The sequence below is a fragment of the Geotrypetes seraphini genome, chromosome 1, assembly GCF_902459505.1.
Source record: "Geotrypetes seraphini chromosome 1, aGeoSer1.1, whole genome shotgun sequence".
Taxonomy (NCBI): Eukaryota; Metazoa; Chordata; class Amphibia; order Gymnophiona; family Dermophiidae; genus Geotrypetes; species Geotrypetes seraphini.
The window spans coordinates 320,501,899-320,524,175 of NC_047084.1; the positions used below are offsets into that span (position 1 = coordinate 320,501,899).

Genomic DNA, 22,277 nt, shown 5'->3' on the forward strand with positions numbered 1-22,277 from the left:
AAGGCCTGGGACGGGATCATGGGGTTGGGAGGGAGATTAAAGGGTCAGGACCTGGAGAGGGAGAAATCCTTGGCTATGGATTGGGGGAGGGGGATGGGCAGGGCAGGAGAGGGAGGGTGGGAAGAGAGGTGCAGAGCCCTGAGAAGGGTTGGAAGGAAGAAAGAGGGAAGAGAAGCTTGACCTTGGGGCGGGAAGAGAGAGTGAGAGACCTGGAATATCTCAAATTCCCTTCACTATCCATTACGGCTCTTTGTAAATCTTGGGTCAAATCTTTAGGAGAAATGAGCTCTTTGCTCTAAAAAGGTTGTCAATCCCTGACCTAGAGTGAGCCCTTACCAACATCTCCTCAAGTGTCATTTTCAACTGATGTCACTTGTGCCATCGACTCCGACACAATTACAGCAATTAACCACATAGACAGATTATAAGGAACACGAGACAACTCAGATACAATTGCAGAATTTAACCAAACTTACCAGCTATAAGGCACTAATCTCTGGATATGAGTTCATTCAAATATATCTACAACACCCACCAAATCTTCTACAGTAAAATAACCAAAATGAGTTGGTATCTCAAAACACTTCTGCCTATAATCAGCACCAGATGAACCAAAGTCTATTCTACTCATTCAAAAGGCAGACCATGTATATACCGAAAAACCTTATTTTCTATTTATGTGTTCCATTTTTGCTTATGCCCAGTGTTGTCTATTAAGATGTTTTATTGCATATTGTGTTGAAATTGTACATAATGTAGCATATCATACCATGCTTTGTATTGCTATTTGAATATTTCTATTGCTGTAATTATCTATTGAAGTGTCCCGCAAACATTCTTGAGCTGTGGCACACTATGGGCTCATTTTATCAAGCCGCGCTAACAGTTTAACGCGCATAATAGCACGCGTTGAACCGCCGGCCGCGCTAGCCGCTAACGCCTGCCTTGAGCAGGCGGTAGTTTTGGGGCCAGCGCGGGGGGGGGGTTTTAGCACGTGATTAAAAGTCACGCGCGCCAACCCCGCTAGCGTGGCTTGATATAAGGAGCCCTAAATGTAATGGCCGCGGCTTGAGGCATCCAGAAGTGCGCAAATGTTGCCGCGATGACGTACGCAAACGCACAAAGGTCCTCCAGACAGGCCCTGAGATGCCAGAAGGGGGTGCCAGCAGGGAAGAGGGCTGGAGAGGAGAGGAGCTGGCGCTGGCTGATTGTTTACAGGACGTGCCTCTCGCCACGAGAGGCACGTCCTGTAGGCAGTCAGAAGGGGCCGGTGCCTTTCTTCCTCCTCAGTGTGCCGCGGCACACCTGAAATCTCAGGAGGCACACTAGTGTGCTATGGCACAGTTTGAGATACACTGCTCTAGAACCTCACGGTACAGCGGTATATAAGAAATAAAATTATTATTATTATTATTGCTTATGTTTGACTTATTCTTGCTGTACACCACCTTGAGAGAATTTCTTCAAAGAGGCAGTAAATAAATCCTAATAAATTTCCTTTTTTTCCTTTATTCTATTTTCTCCGCCTTATAAGTGGATGAATGTGGCTACCACAACATTTTAAATGAACATCGTGGATCTTTTATAATAATTTAGGGGAGATCACATGATGAGCTGAGCGAAGCAGGTCACACTTTGCCTGGCTCCTTGGCCCCCTTCTCCATCTAGTTAGAAATTTGCCTTTTACTAATCCATCATCAGCATCAGACTCTCTGAAATCTTTGTGAGCCCCTTTATGAACAGATTTCTCACCAAATCGGCTGCAGGAATGACCTCAAAACAACAACAAAAAGGAGGTTTCTTTGGGAGAATTGCCCTGAGAACTGTTACCTGCTTCTAATCGCTCCTCTGTACTTGCCCCCGGGAGAACTTTGGAGGGAAGCTCTTGCTGCACTGCTGGCCCAGACAATCTTAGCCATGCCCCCTGAGTGATGTCACTCGGGGAAGGGAGGTGAAAAAGGCCAAGCCAGTGGGGAGTTGATACTGGGGGACTATGGTGAAAAAATGTATTGCTCGATGACTGTTTTTCTTTTTTTCTCCTGGAGCAATATGACCTTGAAACCTGTAGGAAGAAGAGGAACTAAGATGGCGGACGTCTAGCGGCTGTGGTCCGATCATTGAATTTTTTCTTCTAAAATTTTTACCTCGCGATGCTGCTCTGAGACTCAGTTTGCGTTTTTTCTTGAAGCATGCCCCACACTAAAAGAAAAGGAGCAGTGAGAGGGTTGCAATCTTTGCCAGTTCAGCCGACATTGCAGCACTTTTTTGAATCGCAGACAGCAGACCCTCAGTTACCCCAACAACGGCAGACTTCCGCACAGACTCAGAGTGAGGGAGCATCCGAGTCTTTGGAGTTCCAGACATCACTGTCGCAACGCATGATCTCTGCACCGCTCTGTCCAGCGAGCGGGCAGAGTAGTGATTCCTTCTCCGGAGAGGAGGTGGGGGGGGGGGAGTGACACCGGAGAAGGTAACGGGTGAAACTACACTCCAGGCTGAAGCACAGGGATGGAAGAACACTGAGGGTGAGGGTTTGGGAACCTCAGCTAAACACCCTGCGGTAACTCTGGAAACTCTATTGTAAGCCATAAGGAGAATAGATGAAAAGGTGGATAAAACCTATTCTGATATGGTTAATAAAGTGGACTCTTTTTCTTTAAACGTTGAAAAGGTGAAACAGGAATGTTTTGATAAAATTGAATCTGAGACTGTCTCTTTGAAAAACTCAATTGCTACAATTATTAGAGAACAATCTTTAACTTCAAGGAAGATTGAGACGATTGAAAATCATCATTGCCACCTGAATTTGAGAGTATTGAACTTTCCAAAAATTGATACTATACCGCCAATTGAGCTCTTTAAAAAATTTCTTACAGAAAATGTGAAGTTTCCAGCTGACCAGATACCATCTATAAATAAATTGTTCTATTTGCCTGCCTCAAGGAAAAACTTTGAGCCAAAAGAATTACCTGCAATTGGATTACCTATGTCTGATAGTTTACCTGCTGACACTGATTTACAGAACTTAGCGGCAGTTTTGGAAAGCTTGTATTCTGATATTAGAGAGCTACACTGATTGTTAAGTTTTATATTTTAGCAAGGTCTTAATTCTATAATGAGATTATTTTTAAAACTCCGTTTAAACATTTTGTGGTCCAAAAATTTGGTGATATCATGATGTAACAAAATTAACCCAAGAAAGGCACAAGTTATTTCTTGCAATGAGAGATGAGACAAAGAAATTGGGTGCTACTTTTATGTTAACCTACCCCTGCAAGTGTATTATTAAATATGTGGGTTTGAAATATATATTTTATGTGCCTCATCAGCTAAGATTCTTGTTGGACCTCAAGGGGTTTATCTGAGATGGAGTGTCTGGTTCAAATAATTAGTAACTGAGGGGTTTGATGTATTAAGCCTTTTCCTAAATAGTTTCCTGTAACTTATCTCTCGGTAATTTTGATTCCTCCTTTCCTTCTGTTTGTGGTCTAAGAAAGAGCTATCACTTGTATAAGATTGTTATTACTTCTTAGTTTGTATTTAGATTTATTTTCATGTTGGATTATGGCTCTGTATTTCCTTAAACAAGTTGTTATACTTGTGAAAAATTTGTAATTAATAAAAATAAAATAATTTTTAAAACACCTAACAAAAAAAAAAACAAGGATAAAACGAGGCCACATGAGGCTCCTGCGGCGGAGGAGGCTGCACCATCTGCGAAGTTTTTGGCCGCAGAACATATTCTCCAACTCATCATTGATGTGGTTCAGGCTTTGGAACCGAGACTGGACAAGCTCTTCAGGCAATTTAGCTCACTGGAGACTCTCCTTATTGAATCTTCCCAGCGGATTACTGTGCTTGGAGAACTCAGCGCATGGATTCTCTGGCCTGTCTTGCAACATACGCAGATAAACTGGATGATCTGGAAAACAGATCTAGATGAAATAATCTGCGTTTTATTGGATTCCCTGAAATGGTGTTTGACATGCAGCTTCCTAAGTTTCTGGAGCGCTGGCTGCCATTGGAGCTGCCCTTAAAGGATCGCCCAGAACTTTTCCATATCAAGTGGGCCCATCGCCTTGGCCGCAAACAGGATGGATTGGCCTGACCTTGAGTGGTTATAGCTAAGATCTTTAATTATGCCCATAAAGTGGACTTGATGCGAGCATATAGAGCACGTACAACAGATGTGCTTTATGAAACCGTGCCTCTTAAGATCTTCCAAGATTACTCGGCTTCGCTCTTGGGACAGGCACAGGAAATTTACGCTGCACTGTAAATCCTTGTCTGCATCTAAAATCTGATTTATGCTTCTATATCCTGCGCTGCTTAAAGTATATCATAATGGGATATGGAGAGTTTTTGACTTAGTGCAATCAGCGAAGGATTTTGTGCACAGCATACTGGATTCATCCACAGAGGACATCTGATATAGCTTAATTTTTCTGAACAGGAACGCTGGGCTTTATATAACGCTGGTTTTTGCTAGTGTTAACTACTCTTCATATGTCCGCATGTGACACTGCACTAATGTTTGTTGCTTGCTGCCTTTTGAGCTGAGGTGGAGTAGGGGGACCCTTGGCCATCTAAAGTGATCCCCAGTGTCCTCCCATCGAGTTGAGGAGAGTACACTTGATGGTTTTTATGTGTGGTATGGGTGGTTGGGGGGTGTTGCTGCATGCTCTGTTGCTTGCTGTTGTTTGGGGACCGCAGACCTATTTTTCTGTTCTGAATGTATTTGTATTCTGGGTCAAGGTGGAGGCTGGGCACCTTGATCTAGGTTTGCTTTGTTGCTGTTTGACATGCATCTCTCATTCCCTTACTGCAGTTGGGTAGCACCCTGCAATTGATTTCCTAGAATGTGGCTGGGATAACCTCGCCTATCAAACGCAGTAAAATCTTGACCACGGAAGCCAGGCTGACATTGCTTGTTTCCAGGAGACCAGACTCACTGAGGCTGAGCATCAGAAATTGAAACAGGGCTGGGTAGGGCAGATTTTTAGTTCTTCCTCTTCCCGTCACAGAGGTAGGGTAGTTATATTGCTGAATAAATCTCTCCAAGGGAGGGCGGAATTAATTGATAAGGATGAGGAGGACAGGATTCTCTTCACTAAACTTCAAATTCAGGGTACTACTTATTTTCTCCTGAATCTTTGTGGTCTTAGAATCTTCTCCCCAGAGCTCTATTTCAAAGTAGTGAAGAAGTGCCTCCCTTATATTGATCAAACTATCTTAGTGGTGGGTGACTTTAACATGGCCATGGACCCGCGATGGGATAGAACGGGTGTACCTTAGAGTAATGCACACAGGGTCTCCTCCTTTTTCATGCCTTTGTGACACTTTAAAATTGCTAGGTCCTTCATATGGATGAAAGGGATTACACGCATATCTCACGGGCCCACGGTACCTGCTCCCGCCTTGATTTTATTTTTCTCAGTGAGCATAAATTTTCAGATGTTGTCTCAGCTATTGGGACAGAAGTGGTTTCGGATCATTCTGAGGAAGGGATTAATAATCAGAAGGAACCGTATGTGCTGGGAGGTGAGAGGCTGATATGCACAGAGGAGGAGAGGGACCTTGGGGTAATAAGTGTCTGAAGATCTAAAGGTGAAAAAACAGTGCGACAAGGCAGTGGCTGCTGCCAGAAGAATGCTGGGCTGTATAAAGAGAGGCGCAGCCAGTAGAAGAAAGAAGGTGTTGATGCCCCTGTACAGGTCATTGGTGAGGCCCCACTTGGAGTATTGTGTTCAGTTTTGGAGACTGTATCTGGCGAAGGACATAAGAAGACTTGAAGTGGTCCAGAGGAGGGCGATGAAAATGATAAGAGGTTTGCGCCAAAAGCCGTATGAGGAGTAATTAGAAGCCCTGAATATGTATACCCTAGAGGAAAGGAGGAACAGGGGAGATATGATTCAGACATTCAAGTACTAGTGCTTGAAAGGTATTAACGTACAACAAAATCTTTTCAAGAGAAAGGAAAATGGTAAAAACAGAGGGCATAATTTGAGGTTGAGGGGTGGGAGACTCAAGAGCAATATAAGGAAATTCTTCTTTATGGAGAGGGTGGTAGATGCCTGGAATCCGCTCCCGAGAGAGGTGGTGGAGAGGAAAACGGTGACGGAGTTCAAAAAAGCATAGGATGAACACATAGAATCTAGAATCAAAAAATAATAATAAATATTGAAGAACTAAGGCCAGTACTGGGCAGACTTGCACGGTCTGTGTCTGAGGGCTTCAATAGCTGGGATGGTGTAGATGGGCTGGAGTGAGCTTTGACAGAGACTTCAGTAGTTGGAACCTAAGCACAGTACCGGGCAGAGCTTTGGATTCTTGCCCATAAATAGCTAAGAAGAAAAAAAAAAAATTAAAATTGAATCAGGTTGGGCAGACTGGATGGACCATTCGGGTCTTTATCTGCCGTCATCTACTATGTTAAGACAGATCCAACCATGGAGAAGGAGGGAGAGAGGGAGGAGAGAGACCCAACCATGGAGAGAGAGAGGAGAGAGAGAGGGAGACCCAATGATGGAGGGAGGGAAGACCTGACCATGGGGGGGGGGGGGAGGGAGGAAGTAGAGAGACATACCCAACCACCGAGGGAGGAAGACAGATCCAACCATGAAGGGAGGGAGGGAGGAGAGAGAGAGTGACCCAACCATAGAGGGAGAGAGAAGAGAGAGAGAATGAGACACAACCACAGAGGGTAGGAGGAAGGAGAGAGAGAGAGAGAGAGAAAGAGAGAGACCCAACCATGAAGGGAGGGAGGAAGGAGAGAAAGAGAAACACCTAACCACAGAAGAAGGGAGGAAGAAGAGAGAGACCAAACCACAGAGGAAGGAAGGAGACAGAGAGGATAGGATCACAGGAAGATTTGCTGTGAGAAAGAGGTGCAGATGGGAAGATAGGGTGATGTTTGAAAGTGTTAGATTCTGAAAATAGGGATGGACCCCCCCCCCCCCAGGGAAATGGCGACAGAAGGGAAGGAGAGAAATGGCGAGCACAGACTGGTGGGCAGAGGGAGAGTAGGGGAGGCAAGATAGAAGAGAGAGTACCCACAGAAAGGAAAGGAAGGGTAGGGGGATAATGGTGTCCATAAATGGAAGGGAAGGGAAGAGGCAGAAACTAGACAGATTTGAAAAGGAGGAAGAAATCCTGATCGTGAAAAATGGACATAGGACAAAAAAGTAAAGAGGAGAAAAAAGAAAAAGAGTGAATAGAGAGATCACAGGGAAACAGAGCCAGAGATGTTGAACAAAATGATTAGAAAGATAAAATCACCAGACAACAAAGGTAAGATAAATGATTTTATTTTTTAGTTTAGTAAGGAGGGGTAATAGGATTTGAAATATTGCCTTTCTATGGGACAACTGAACTAAATGTGTCAGTTTTAAGAATTTATGTCTGCTATGTATATATTGAATAGGGGGCACTTTATGCAATTAATCGTGTGACCAAAAATTTTAATCGATGTACAGCCCTTTTTTTCAGTCAATAAAGAGTTAAAATAAATTGCCCAAACTTTTCAGGAAATAAGTCATTTCCAGTGGAAAAGACAGTGTTATGGAATTAATTCTTCATAGAGAAGATGGTGAATGAGTAGGTAAAACAGAGAAATTCAAGAAAACAAATATGAATAGAGAATCCTAGGATGCAAAGAAACATGAATAAAACCCGGGACTGGAGAAGCTCTTGTGGTTTGCTTCAGGAATAAGGGGAACTGATGGGTCTCGCAGACTTTTATCTGCCATCACTGCAAGTTCTAGAGGTCAGCAGAAAAGTTTCCATGTATCAGGAGAGTGGCTAGAAATTGTACCCATCAGGATTTTGGTGCTGGTGGTCTCTATAGCTCTGCCTGCTGTTTGGCCTCACTGTTAGACCTGGTGTTCCTGACACCTGAAGTAGCTCCATCGTCTGCACTACCACCATTCTTATCAACAAGGATGGCACCAGAAGACACCTTGATCTCTGCCCTCATTTACTATGGGCTAGATTCACTAAAGATCCATGGCCATGCGACCGATTCACTACGAGTCCTTATGCAAATTAACGCGATCGGAGGCACGCCCCACACCAACCCGACGGATCACTGCAAAGCGATCCTGACGCATTCGCAGACCATCTTCTTTGCCTGTAGATGTGGTCCGCGCATGTGCTTGCTCTCTGCACAAGGGGGGAATGCTTTAATAGAACAGAACATGCTTTAGCCAGAGCTATGGAACAGAACATGCTGCAGCCATGAACAGAACATGGTTTTAACCCGCGGGTTATAACCACGGGCTCGCACTGCAGGGAAGGGCGGCAGAGAGCAGGAGAGTCGGCAGAGTTTGCTTTCTTGTGCCGGTTTGTTTTTTTGTTTTGATGCTGGGATTTCAGGGCTGAAGGACTGGGTTTTCAGGGCGGCAGAGAGCAGGATGGTCGGCAATAACGTGAGCGACTGGTCCTCAGCAGTCTCTTCTTTTTGGATCGGCCAGCCCAATCGATGTGATTTAGTGAATTGCTGCCTTCCTACTTTGCAGGCCATTTCCCCTCATTTGCATGCACGGATCGGATTGGGTGAGAGGTTGACCGGCCAGGAGGTTAGTGAATCAGGTTGGGGGCGGAGAAGGCTCGCAAAGTGGTCGGAGAAGGCTCGCAAAGCATAGTGAATCTAGCCCTATGTTACTATGGTATGTCCTCCATCAGGTTCTGTGAGCATACCGCTGCTGTGCTATAATTGTATTTTTTTAATTCTAAGACAAAGTAAACCAGCATACTGGAACATAATAAATACAAAAAAATATAAACCACATCTAAAGCACAGTAACTCAATCGCACAGCATAACATGCTAACAATGATAAAATAAACAACACAAAGAACATGTCTATTCCCCTGCATTACATCACCCTAAAACCAAAATTAAAATCTCAGTCAAGTCCATCAATAAAATTTTACAGTAATATTTCAGCAATTACAAAACAAAAATGAATGCCACAGAACTATCAGAGGAGGAAGGAGGAGATTTTTTCAAAGTGGGTAGTGATGCAAAAGGTACAAAAGGTGAAGTTTTTTTCCCTTCCAGCTGTGGGCAGGATTAAACTATTCTTTTATTTGCATGTCTTTCATGAATTCTGCCCATTCACCTGCCTTTGTCTTGGCATGTTTTCTTTCTTTCCTCTCCACAGAGAGGTAGGAATAGGTTTGCTTTCTGTGCCAGGAAGAGATTTCTCAAGTTATGCTTCAAATTTTCCACCGGAATAATACTAGATAACAGGCATGGGCTGTCATTTGCAATAAAATGTTGTTCAATAATAATAATAATTTTAAAAAGAACATTTAAAAAAAATAGCCCACTATTTGCAAAGAGGGTGCACTCTTCTTAAAATGTGTCCTCTTTCACATACTGTAATGCACAATCTTTTGCAAAGGACACATGCTCTTGATGACATTTAGAGAATGACACGGGGACAAATTTTTCCCTGTCCCTTCGGGAACTCATTTTCCCATCCTGTCCTGTTGAGTTCTTTTCCTGTCCCATTTCTGCAAGCTCTGTCCTCATCTGCACAAGCCTCAAACATTTTTAAATCATAAATGTTTGAGGCTTGTGCAGTTAAGGCAGAGCTTACAAGAATGGGGCAGGGACAGCGACAAAACTCACAGGGATGGGATGGGGAAATTGAGTTACTGCGGGGACGGGGAAAAAATTTGCCCCCATGTCATTCTCTAATGACATTCATTCCATAACGACGACAACCCTAGAAAAAAAAAACAGCACAACATTAATTTTGGGGGGGGCTACCCATCCCTTCTAGACACTAGTTGAAACAGCCATGGGCAATGGTGATCTATTTCTCATATCCATCCAAGAAAGTCAAATTTCCTTCTGCTAACAAGATAATATCATAAATCAACCCACTATAATTATGCTATCACTTAACAGGGGTTATAATGAATATTAATCAGCTCTGACTTTTCAAATTATTTTCTTCTTTTTATTCAATAGGGAAAAAGCCTGAGAGTCAGAGCCATTAACCCATTACCGTAATAGCTGATTAATGTTCAATATAACTCCCGTTAAGTGATAACATAATTATAGTGGGTTGATTTATGATATTATCTTAGGATTTGGACCACTAGGACTTATTTATAAACATTTTTGTATGACTTCTGCTAACAAGCACATTTTAACCCCTGGGAGTTGGTGTCAGCAAGATCCTATACACCATGCAGACCTCATTTAAATATTATTGTACACCATTATCAAACATTGTCAAACTAAATGGAGAGACCTCCAACCCCTGGAAAGCCATCTGTGGCATGCCACAGGGCTCCCCACTCTCCCCATCCTATTCAATCTCTTCATGAGCTCTCTCGGTAACATCAAGTTTGAAGATGAGAGCATATTATCCTATGCAGATGACCTCTTTCTCCTTATTCCCATAACCACCAATCATTCGAACATCACCAACAAAGTCTCACATAATATAGAAAGAATCCAAATCTGGACGACTACTAATAAACTAAAATTAAACTCATCTAAAACCAAAGTTCTATACTTCCATACACCCCAACAGACGGCACCAATAAGTATCACTCTTCGATCAGGCAAGACCCTCCCTGTAGAAGAATCCTCCAAAATCCTAGGTTGCATCTTGGACTCCACACTTACCATGGAACCACAAATCTCTAGTCTCCGAAAGAAATCCCTCTATACCTTGAGACAACTAAGGCTAATCAGACCATACTTTCACCAACACCACTTTGCCTTAGTTGTGCAACTGATGATACTACTACAACTGGACTACTGCAACTCCATCTACATGGGAATCAAAACCACTCTGATTCACAAAATGCAACTCATCCAAAACACCGCTGTCAGACTAATCTTCAACCTGAGAAAATATGACTCGATTACTGACTTCATCAGGCAACTGCACTGGATACCTATCCCATCACGAATAACCTTCAAAACTGCATGCATCATTCACCGTATATTTTACGGAAACTCCGCAGCTCCTCTCATCCAACTCTTCTCCAAGGCATGGTCTACTTCCCTCAGAACCCTCAGCAGAATACTTCAAAATCTCCCTTTCACAAAAAATTTGCAATACAAACGTGTTTTCCACTCCATGCTCACCTTTCTAGATGTAAAAACTTGGAATGACCTTACTGAAATGACCAGGATGGAACCTAACTACACCATATTCCGGAAGAAACTGAAAACTCATCTATTTTGACACTTAATCACCTGTATCCTATATCGTCTCCCTACCCCCTGCTACCCTCCTCTTCTCCCACCCCTCCTTCCTCTTCCTTGCCCCCCTCTTTAAGTCCCCTTGAGCCTACCTAGGTATTAGCGACGCAGAAATAGAAGATTAGATTATGACAGAATTCGAATGCTGTTATACAAAACACCATTTAAACAACAAAAAAGCAAACCTCAAAAAGCGTTTCATGGTTTGCTTCTACAAAACAAAAAACAATATCCAAATGTACTGCAGCTCAAAGTCAAAAGACAAAAACAAAGGACAAACTGCAGATGCAACGTACAAGGTGTGAAATCTGATCTTTATTAAAGAAGATTCAATGTAGCATTCAGAATTGAATAAAAACTAAATAAAAACCAATAAAAAAATGGTTCTCAGGTGTGAGTCCACAGGACCCAACATGGTCCGTGTTTCAGGGGTCCAAAATTGCAAATGCAAAGACTCATAGAAAGAGAGGAGAGAGGGGAGAGAATAGGCAAGAGGGGGCAAGAGGAAGTAGGAGACAAAGTGGAAAATAGGAGACAAAGAGAGGATACAGGAGATTGAGAGGAGGGAGAGGGGGAGAGGAGAGGAAAGAAGATAGGCAAGAGGGGGAAAGAGGAAGCAGGAGAGAAAGTGGAAAATAGGAGAGAAAGAGAGGATACAGGAGTTTAAGTGTAGAGATGAGAGAGGGGAGAGGAGGGAGAGGGATGGGAGGAGAGGGAAGAGGATAGGCAAAAGGGGGAAAGAGGAAGTAGGAGAGAAAGTGGAAAATAGGAGAGAAAGAGAGGATACAGGAGATTAATTGTCGAAAAGATGGGTTTTCAGTTTCTTCTGGCATATGTTGTGGCTAGGTTCTGTTCACATCTATGGTTTGCTTCTAGCCATTAACAAAGCACCCAGAACCATCCAGATAAGGGACAATCAGATAACTTTTATTGTAGGACCCGACATGGGCTGTGTTTCATGGGGGGCCTCAGGGGTCTATACAGAAATGACGTATACACATAAATAACATGTTAACACATGCCATGTTGCATATTATTATGTCACTTAAACATACCATCTAATATAATAAAACGCTAGGCCGCGCATGCGCACTCCCATCGCGTGCTTCCGTTTTCCGTGAGCTGTAGCGACCCACAGATAGGAGTGCGCATGCGCTGCTTAGGGTTCCGTTTTTCCGTCTGGCCTGCTCCCTGCCAGTTGGCCACCTCCCTTGCCAGAGTTATTTTTTCTGTTTAAAGGTGCCGCCGCGGCTCCTGTCACCAGCCACACCTGGCTAAACACTAACACGCCGCGACTCACCCCCCCCCCCCAACGACCCTACCCGGCACAACTGAAGCCCCCGTTGACCCTCCCACCGCTACAAGGCTGACAAACCCGGCAGGAGCAGCAGCGTCCCAGGCACACTAAACGCTGCTTCGGGTCTTCTAATGGCCTTAATTTCATCTGCCGCGTCCCTGATGATGTCATCAGAGACACGGCAGAGGAAATTAGGCCAGTAGAAGATCCGAAGCAGCGTTTAGTGTGCCTGGGACGCTGCTGCTCCTGCCGGGTTTGTCAGCCCTGTAGCGGTGGGAGGGTCAACGGGGGTTTCAGTTGTGCCGGGTAGGGTCAGCGGGGGAGGGGGGTGGGGTGAGTCAGGCAGGCATCGGGGTGGGGGGGAGTTTCAGTGGAAGAGGAATGGGAGGCAGGCAGGCTGGCATCGGAGGAGGGCTGGGGGGGTTCAATGGAAGGCAGACAGGCAGGATGGCATGGGAGGTTCCATGGAAACATGCTGCTCAGGGGGATGGGAGGCAAGCAAGCAGGCAGGCGGGGGGGGGGGGGGTTCAGTGGAAGGGGAATGGGAGGCAGGCAGGCTGGCATCGGAAGAGGGGTGGGGGGTTCAATGGAAGGCAGACAGCCAGGATGGCATGGGGGGGGTTCCATGGAAACATGCTACTCAGGGGGATGGGAGGCAGGCAGGCAGACTGGCATGGGGGGGGGTTTCGGTGGAAGGGGGATGGGAGGCAGGCAGGCTGGCATTGGAGGGGGGGTGGAGGGTTCAATGGAAAGCAGGCACGCAGGATGGCATCAGGGGGGTTTTCCATGGAAATATGCTGCTCAGGGGGATGGGAGGCAGGCAGGCTGGCATGGGGAGGTTTCAATGGAAGGGGGATGGGAGGCAACGGAGGGGGTGGGGGGGTTTCAATGGAAGGCAGGCTGGCATCGGAGGGGGGGAGGAAGGAGGCACTGGGGGCACTAAGGACATAGAAAGGGGCACTATGGACACAGGAAGGGGCACTAAGGACATAGGAAGGAGGCACAGGGACATTCACAGACAGAAAAAATGACAGACAGGCAGCATGCAAGGAGAGAGAGACAAAGAAAAAAAAATACCAAGACAGACAGACATGAAGGGAAGGGGGGGCCGACAAAGAAGAGGACTCGAGCCGCAAGGAAGAAGCTGGGCCTGCCTGCCTGTGGGGAACGCTATAAGGGAAGGGGGGGGGGCATGGAGCAGGCTAGACCACGGGAAGGGAAGGGAGAGGAGCCGAACGGAGCAGCCAGATCGCAGCAGGACACAACGAGGGGGAGGGGCCGAACGGAGCAGGCCAGATCGCGGTAAGAGAAGAGAAGGGGTGGGGGAAATGCTGCAACTGCTGCACAGGGACCTGGAGGGGAAGGCAAATACCGCTGCTGCTGCACAGGGAAGTCGGGGGGGGGGGGGGGGGGAGGAAGGGAAACGCTGTTGCTGTTGCTGCTCCACAGGGAAGTGGGGTGGAAATGCTGCTGCACAGGGAAATGGAGGCAAAGAATGACAGACAGACAGCAGGAGGGAGGGAGACAGACAGAAAAAGGGAGCCAAGGAGAGAGAGAGAGACAGCGGGAGAGAGAGAGAGAGAGACAGAAAGACAGATAGACATATATTCTAGCACCCGTTAATGTAACGGGCTTAAAGACTAGTGATACATATAAATAAATATGAATCATATATGTGGAGATATAACTGGAGGAAATAGAACCAAAGGGGAATAAAAAGATGAGTAACATGGAACCAAAAATACATTTTAAAAATTTTCTGATTAAAATAAGAAATTAACCCCCCCCCCCTCTTTTACAAAACCATGACGGCTGCTTCAGAGGCTAAAATAACCAGATTAGTGTGAGAACAGGCATGTAACCAATCTTGCTCAATTGTAGTCCTTCTCTCTCAAACACTCTTCTTGTTGCTATAGCCCCTGAAGCAGCCATTTGGTAAAACTTGGCCAAGTCAGGCACTGGGTTCAAAACCCTCCACTCTTGTTGTACAATAAAGGTGTTTTTTAATATTATTTTGGAATTCTGTGGTCTTTTTGTGGTCCGGGAGCTCATAGCAGCCATTTCCTATTGGCGATCTGCACAGGGCAGGAGCATAGGAAGATTGCTCCTGCCCCAAAAGCCCGCTAGACCACCAGGTAAGGCCGTCACAGGCTGCCCAGCCCAGAGAGGAACAATCTTCACTCTGCCCAGCCCGACACCGAAGCGGGGAAAGAGGAGAAGCATCCGCACTGGCCCCTGCAAACATGCACGGAAAGAGGTGATCGGAGGCAGAGACCACCAGGCATGGTCTGGGGGTGGGTCAGAGCCGGTACAAAGTTATTTGCGATTTTTCACACTTCGCGGTCCGGCTCTGCCCCTAACCCCCACGAATACCGAGGGAGAAGTGTAGTTCTCATGAGAACCTGACCTGTTGGCAGGCCTTGAAGACTGTGAGTGAAGACCAAGGGCATATGTAAATCTTTCTCATGCATATTCACTGCAGATTTCCTAAACATGGAGTTTGGGATTACTGCACTAGGTCAATGTACTGTATCTCACTCTTCATTTCGCCTTAACATATGCTTAAAAGGAACCCAACTTTTCATTTAAAAAACATCATATTCGCCCTCCTTTTTTGTACATCATCATCTCTTAAGCTTTGGTTATCCATTCCTTTGTAAGCTGGAACTGTAGGAGATTTCCCAGTTCTTGGCCAGAACAAATTTGGCCCCTCGTGATTATTATATAAACTTTGTATGACCGCTCAAACTCCATGTCTTCAACAGACAGCGTTTGTGGCCTAGTCGAACAGAAATTCCACAACCTCTTCAGTTTCCATTTTAAACACCTCCCTAAAGCTTTCTGTCTGTTCCATACGTGCGGGACTTAAGGCTTTCCTCTTCCAGGAACAGTGTTTTTTCACTGTATCAGTCCTAGGGAGTGGAACAACCTTCCAGGATATATTCGCAAACAGCAAAATTTACAGAACTTTAGGAAAATGCTGAAAAGACACCTGTTCTGTAAAGATGAAATAAATGGTCTGAGCTTGGCTGAGGGGGAAGGAGTGATGGCTGTTGAGTGCTGGTCATGGAGGTTTTCGATGGTCTGGTCTGCTTTATTTGGTATAATGATGTTCGTCATTGAGGCATTTTGTATGCCTTATGCAATTTTAGATTTTGATGTATGACAAGGTTGGCCAGTATTCTGGCCTTAAATGACGCTCCTCGTTGATGCAACGTGTATGTCATATGCAATTTGATTTTTATATGTATGTATGTATGTAGTTTATTATAGTGTTTTCTTGATGTGACTTGTATGATAAATGTTATGTTTTATTTTGAATGTTAACATGTAACTCGCCCTGGATAAGGGCAGGCGATAAACAAACAAACATGATCACAGTCCACCTGTATAAGGGTAAAAATTCCTATTCAGTTAAGTGATGCTGAGACAATTGTTCAACTGAGACAATTTCAGAGAGGTCATAAGGGGAATTTAACATACCTAAGAGATAGGAAATAATGCACACAAGAACACATGTTTAGAATGTTAATAACAAGAAAGAAAGGGGAAAATACATATGGGTCACTATCACTCTAGTTCAGTGTTTATGAACTCGGTCCTGGAGTACCCCTTTGCCAGTCAGGTTTTCAAGATATCCACAATGAACATGCATAAAAGAAATTTGCATAGAATGGAGGCAGTGTATGCAAATCAAGTTTATGCAAATTCAATGTGGATATCCTGAAAACTTGATTGGCAAGGGGGTACTCCAGGACTGAGTTGAGAAACACTGCTCTAATGTACCAACACTGTACAATTTATATTATGTTGAAGTTATTAAATTAATGGTGCACAGAAATACTAGCCTATATACAGGTGTGTGTAAAAGATGACATTGTGGAATTCCCTCCCTATTGATCTCAGCCGAGAAAATTGTGCCTCAAAATTAAAATCAAGTCTTAAAACTTTTCTTTTCAAAGATGCCTTTGAAGCATAGATCAAGACATTACCCTTAGTATTATATATTTCTCTTCTACTTGCCTTTTGTTTTTCCATGTCCTCGTCCATTTTTTTAAATACAATGTAACCTTTACTGTCTTCCCTTTTGTATCTAGTGTAGTTTCCTTCATTTTTAATTGTTTGTGTTTGTACCCCTTTGTATTAGCATTTTGATAAAATTTTATTTGGAACCGCTTAGATTGTACATTAGATTGTACATCAAGTCAAAATAAACTTGAAACTATACAGCAGGGGTGCCCATAAGGTCGCATTGCCTTCGCGTTCTACTTGCTTCCTGACTCAGAACACCGAGCTGACCAACTTCCCCCACCCGATGTCAATTCTGACGTCAGAGAGAAAGTTCCGGGCCAGCCAATTGCTGCCTGGCTGGCCCGGAACTTCCTCTCCAACTTCAGAAATGACGTCGGGAAGAGGAAATCTGGTCGGCCCAACGATTCTGCGTGGGGAAGCACAGAGTGCTTGGTGCGGCGGTGGTTTAGAGGCCTCTTCCTCGATGGCAGCAGCAGTGGCTTGGGAGCAGGCCGGGAGACATAAAGAAGGGGGAGCAGGGAGACAGATAGAGAGAAAGAAAGGGGGGACAGGAAGAAAGAAAGGGGGCATGAAAAGAGAAAGACAGACAGAAAGAAAGGGGAGCATGGAGGCAGAAGAAAGGGGGGACAGGAAGACAGAAAGAAAGGGGGCATAGAGACAGAAAGAAAGAAAGAAAGAAAGGGGAGGGGTCAGGGAAAGAGGAAGAAAAAGTTGGCAGAGGGAATGAAGTTTGGAAGCATACAGCAGGCTGAAAGAAGGGAAGAAATATTGGATGCACAGTCAGAAGAAGAAAGTGCAACCAGAGCCTCATGAAATCACCAGACAACAAAGGTATAGGAAAAATTATTTTATTTTCAATTTAGTGATCAAAATGTGTCCATTTTGAGAATTTATATCTGCTGTCTATATTTTGCACTATAACCCCTTTTACTAAACTGCAATAGTGGTTTTTAGCACAGGGAGCCTATGAGCATCGGGAGCAGTGCAGGGCATTCAGCGCAGCTCCCTGTGCTAAAAACTGCTATTGTGGTTTAGTAAAAGGGGAGGAAGTATATTTGTCTATTTTGGTTTAGTTGTTACTGAGGTGACATTGCATAAAGTCATCTGCCTTGACCTCTTTGAAAACCCGCGCAATATAAATGATAATTAACATATTCTCTGCATACAGTGTGCTTGTGTTTTTTTAAAATTTTATTGTTGGTAGATCATTTTGACGGTCATTTTAAAAGTAGCTCGCAAGCTCAAAAAGTGTGGGCACCCCTGCTATACAGTATATATATATATAGAGAGAGAGAGAGAAAAAAAAAAAGATAGATAGATATACAGCAGTTATCTCAAACTCAAACCCTTTGCAGGGCCACATTTTGGATTTGTAGGTACTTGGAGGGCCTCAGAAAAAATAGTTAATGTCTTATTAAAGAAATGACAATTTTGCATGAGATAAAACTCTTTATAGTTTATAAATCTTTCCTTTTGGCTAAGTGTTAATAATAATATTATAATTTATAGCTAAAGAGACATATGATAAAGAAACTGTTTTATTTTGCTTTTGTGATTATGATAAACATACTGAGGGCCTCAAAATAGTACCTGGCGGGCTGCAAGTTTGAGACCACCGATATACAATATACACACAACCACACAAGACATACACTGTGCCAGTCAGATAAGTTTGTCCTTCCTCAGTTCAGTGACAACTTCACCCATCCTGCCAACTTCTCTCTCTGTTATTTATTTATTCAATTTTCTATACCATTCTCCCAGGGGAGCTCAGAATGGTTTATATGGATTTATTCAAGTACTCCATTTTTTTCCTGTATGTCCTGGCAGGCTCATAATCTATCTAATACCTGTGGCAATAGCGGACCAAGTGACTTGCCCAGGGTCACAAGGAGCAGTGTGGATTTGTATCCCCAAACTCAGGGTGCTGAGGCTGTAGTTCTAAACCAGGGGTGTCAAAGTCCCTCCTCGAGGGCCGCAATCCAGTCGGGTTTTCAGGATTTCCCCAATGAATATGCATGAGATCTATTAGCCTACAATGAAAGCAGTGCATGCAAATAGATCTCATGCATGTTCATTGGGGAAATCCTGAAAACCTGACTGGATTGCGGCCCTTGAGGAGGGACTTTGACACCCCTGCTGTAAACTCTGCAACACACTCTCAGACCTAGTATGGTAGGAGACAGCATGGCAAACATTGTCTGACAGAGATAGCAAAAAACATAGTTAACAAAATATATGACAAAGATAAACACAGGAGAACCAAATCCACAAACTCAACGTCGCAAAGCAAAGAGTGGATATGTCCTAATAAGATTGGTGAACACTATTTATTACACAAAAGTCCTTTATTCATCAAATAATTGAACAATTCAAACTCATTGAGGTTGAATTGTTCAATTATTTGATGAATAAAGGACTTTTGTGAAATAAATAGTGTTCATGGTATGGTGAAACTTAGCATGACGAGTATAGTACATCAAAATATAGCATGGCAAACATATGATTTGTCAAAATTTGTAAGGCAAGTGTGCATGACGCAAAATAGCATGGAAGACATGGAGCGGCAAACATCGTGTGGTCAACATGGCATGGCAAAACACAGTATGGTTAATGTGGCATTGCCCTTCTTTCATACTTCTATAGCCAAAATTAAAATGTCCATTTTTATTTTGTACACTGCCGTGCCCCCTCCCCCCATCTGTCCCTTTTATGTTCATGCCATTCCCCAGTCAACAGAGCCCCGAACTCAACCTCACCGCCTGCATGTGGCTCAGAAACAGCAGCGGAGGTCAGCCAGAGCACATACTGAGATACCAGAACTGTTTTAATTCTAGTGGCGCTTCATCGTCGACCCAGAAATAGGAACCAAACTTTTGGCAGTGATTCCTGGTTGAAATCATAGGGTGTGACACTTTTCTCTTCCAGATCACTTCTGGACCAAATTAATCAAATCCCATTTCATTCCCCCAACTCACTATGAATGAAGGGAAAGGGGAAAGTAGGATAGCCCTATACATGGAAATACAAAGTCACGCACAACCTATGGGATCCACTGCTTTCCATAGGGCTTTAGGACCGATTCTGATCCTCGGAGTTTGGTAATCATATTTTGCTTATTGGCCACACCCTGATGTGGGCGTTGTGCGCCGAAACATGGCTCGTGTTGGGTCAATAAAGACAAGACCCTCGCTGTATCCTAATACAAAGAGAATGTGAATGAAATTGTGTTTTAAATCCTAGCAAGCGCTAATGATAATATAACACAGAGAGATTTAAAAAAATAAAATAAAATTACAGCTTCTGACTGATGTTTACTCCTTGTCGTCGGTAAGAACCTGCACTTATAGGCATCGGAAAAGGAAGTTCAAATATAAAACTTAGGGATCAGATAGATCCATACTACAAAGTTTTCTCTGCCATGAGCATTTGCAGAAGCAGCAGACAGGCCTCGCTTTATGATCCGCTAAAAATATGGGGAGGGCATCAGGCAAAGGAAAAGATTTGCTACTTTGTGCCCTGCTGCTCCTGGAGGTTGCAGGTCAGGATTGAAAAGGAAAAAAAAGTACTGATGTGCGGCCTGTGTTGTCCTGTGCTCCCTTCCCCCATGGGGCCAAAAATGAGCCACTGCCAGCAGCATCCCATCACTCAGTGGGGGTCAGGGAGGGAGGAGTCCATGGCCCTTTGGCATCAGCTTCTGAGAGGTGACAGAGGAGGAACTGAAAGGTCCAAAAATAAAAAAACACAGGGCCTTTGGGGTGTGACGTGTGTTAAAGGGGACTACAAATGTAAACGCAGCAGTGGCATAGTAAGGGAAGGGGAGGCGAGGGGTGCAGACTGCCCCGGACACCGTGAAACGAAGTACTGTATGTATCTCTTGGGGGAGAAAATGGAATCAGAGGTACTTCATGCGGGAGGGGATGCTGGCATCAGAGTTAAGCAGCAGGGGGGGGAGGGGGACAGGTGAGGAAAGAGACTAAAGGTCATGGGGGGAGTATACATGAATTTGGGATAAGCCAGCACAGCAATGACAGTGTGGCTAGGGGCTGTGAAAAGCTGAATAATATTACCAAGCATAGACATCTTGTACAGAAAAGTGCGATCAAAAAAAAACAACAAATTAACTGAATTCCCAAAATTGGAATACACATGTAAACTTAAGATAACAATACATAAAATAAAATAAACTCGTTTGATCACACACTAGTCCTCAATAATTAGGTCCAAGATTTTAAAGAGTAGAGCAAAGTAAATCAAACAATTTATCAAGAAAAGCCATATGTCTACTACAATACAGAGTTAACCTTCCTTAGGCGCAGCTATTCCTTTCTCAAGACGTTTCATTGAGAGAAATCCTATCAAATGAGATGGCTCTGCAAAAATATACTTCAAGGATAAGTATCTAACTACACATTTACATGGATATCTCAAGAAGAAAATGCCCCCTATTTGAGTCACTCCAGGTTTCAGGATTAAGAATTCTCTTCTCTTTTGAGTCTCTCTAGAGACATCAGGAAATATCTGAATATGATGTCCCAGGAAGTCCTTGGATCTGTTTTTAAAGAAAAGTTTTAGCATCCAATCCTTGTCTGGAACAAGAAATCTTAGCCAGAACTAAAGGAGCCACCTTTCCTGGTCCGAATATATTGCTAACATCAGCAAAACACCCTATGCCCCCTCTCAACTTGATAAGAAGGTCCAAACGAAAAAAGTGTCGGTTGCCACCTGACTTTTAGCCTACTGTTTACCTGTCAACGAAACTTCCATTTTAAGGTAGTTTCTTGCACGATCTCACTCTACAAACCCAATAATGCTACCGTTATTATAACGCGTCTCCTCCTCCTCTGCCGAGCATGCCACCTCAAGCAAAGACCACCAGCCTTCCCCTCTCCCCCCCCCCCCCAGCAGCCACAGGAGCCTCTCGAAGGAGGAAGTGAGCGCGCCAGCGGCTGGCTCATTTGCTCAGACCATGCACCAGTGAAAAGGAAAGATGTCAAAAAAAGCAACGTCCCGGGGCCACGCGACGACTCAGTAGCGGCAAGAAGGCCGCCGGCTGACACTTACCCGCAGAGGCAAGGGCTGGCTCGCGCTCACAGCCGCATGTCCCTCCCGCGCGACTGCCGGGTCCGAGGCTCGCGGCCACTGGACTGGGGGGCGGGGCAGAGGTACCCGCACCTCCGGCGCCGGCGCACGCTCTTTAGCAGGGCGAAGCCTCCCGCCGTCCGAGCGGTAACTTCTCACAGCGCGTCTCACTTCCTGGCTGGAAATTCCCACTGACGTCAGGAGAGGGAGGGAGAAAGAGACAGAGAGAAATCGCTCGGTGCCGGCGCTGCAAGAAACGAGGAAGTCCTGGCCCTTGCCGTGCAGGCTCCGTTACTTACAAACTACGAAAGACCCCCTTTGTCTGAAATGTGCAGACCGTGTGTTTCATTCTTTTTTTGTTGTTGTTGTTCATAAGCGGAGTATGCTACAAAGATGCAAAGTTCAGAATTAACTTATATTACTATTAATAATTTCTTTTTTTTTTTTTTAATCTTTATTAATTTTCCAGGCTTTAGCAGTGCATTACAAATAATATGACAATAAAAAAATTACATAAAATGCACCATAATACACAAATAGAAAAGAAAACAACCTTTTCTCCCATCCATCTCTCAAATATAAATACCTTAATCATATTGTTTATATAACATTACACTCAAATATTTGATTCTTCA

The 22,277-nt window shown here is 44.3% G+C and overlaps 1 protein-coding gene across 1 annotated transcript in view; it reads right to left on the minus strand.

The window, feature by feature from the left end:
- NFKB1 (nuclear factor kappa B subunit 1) overlaps positions 1-21,793 on the minus strand; it is a 216,852-nt gene extending 195,059 nt beyond the window's left edge. The window contains exon 1 of the mRNA XM_033935869.1: positions 21,625-21,793. The gene's annotated coding sequence lies outside the window, so the exon portion shown is untranslated. The remainder of the gene's footprint in view (positions 1-21,624) is intronic.
- Positions 21,794-22,277: the final 484 nt, after the last annotated feature.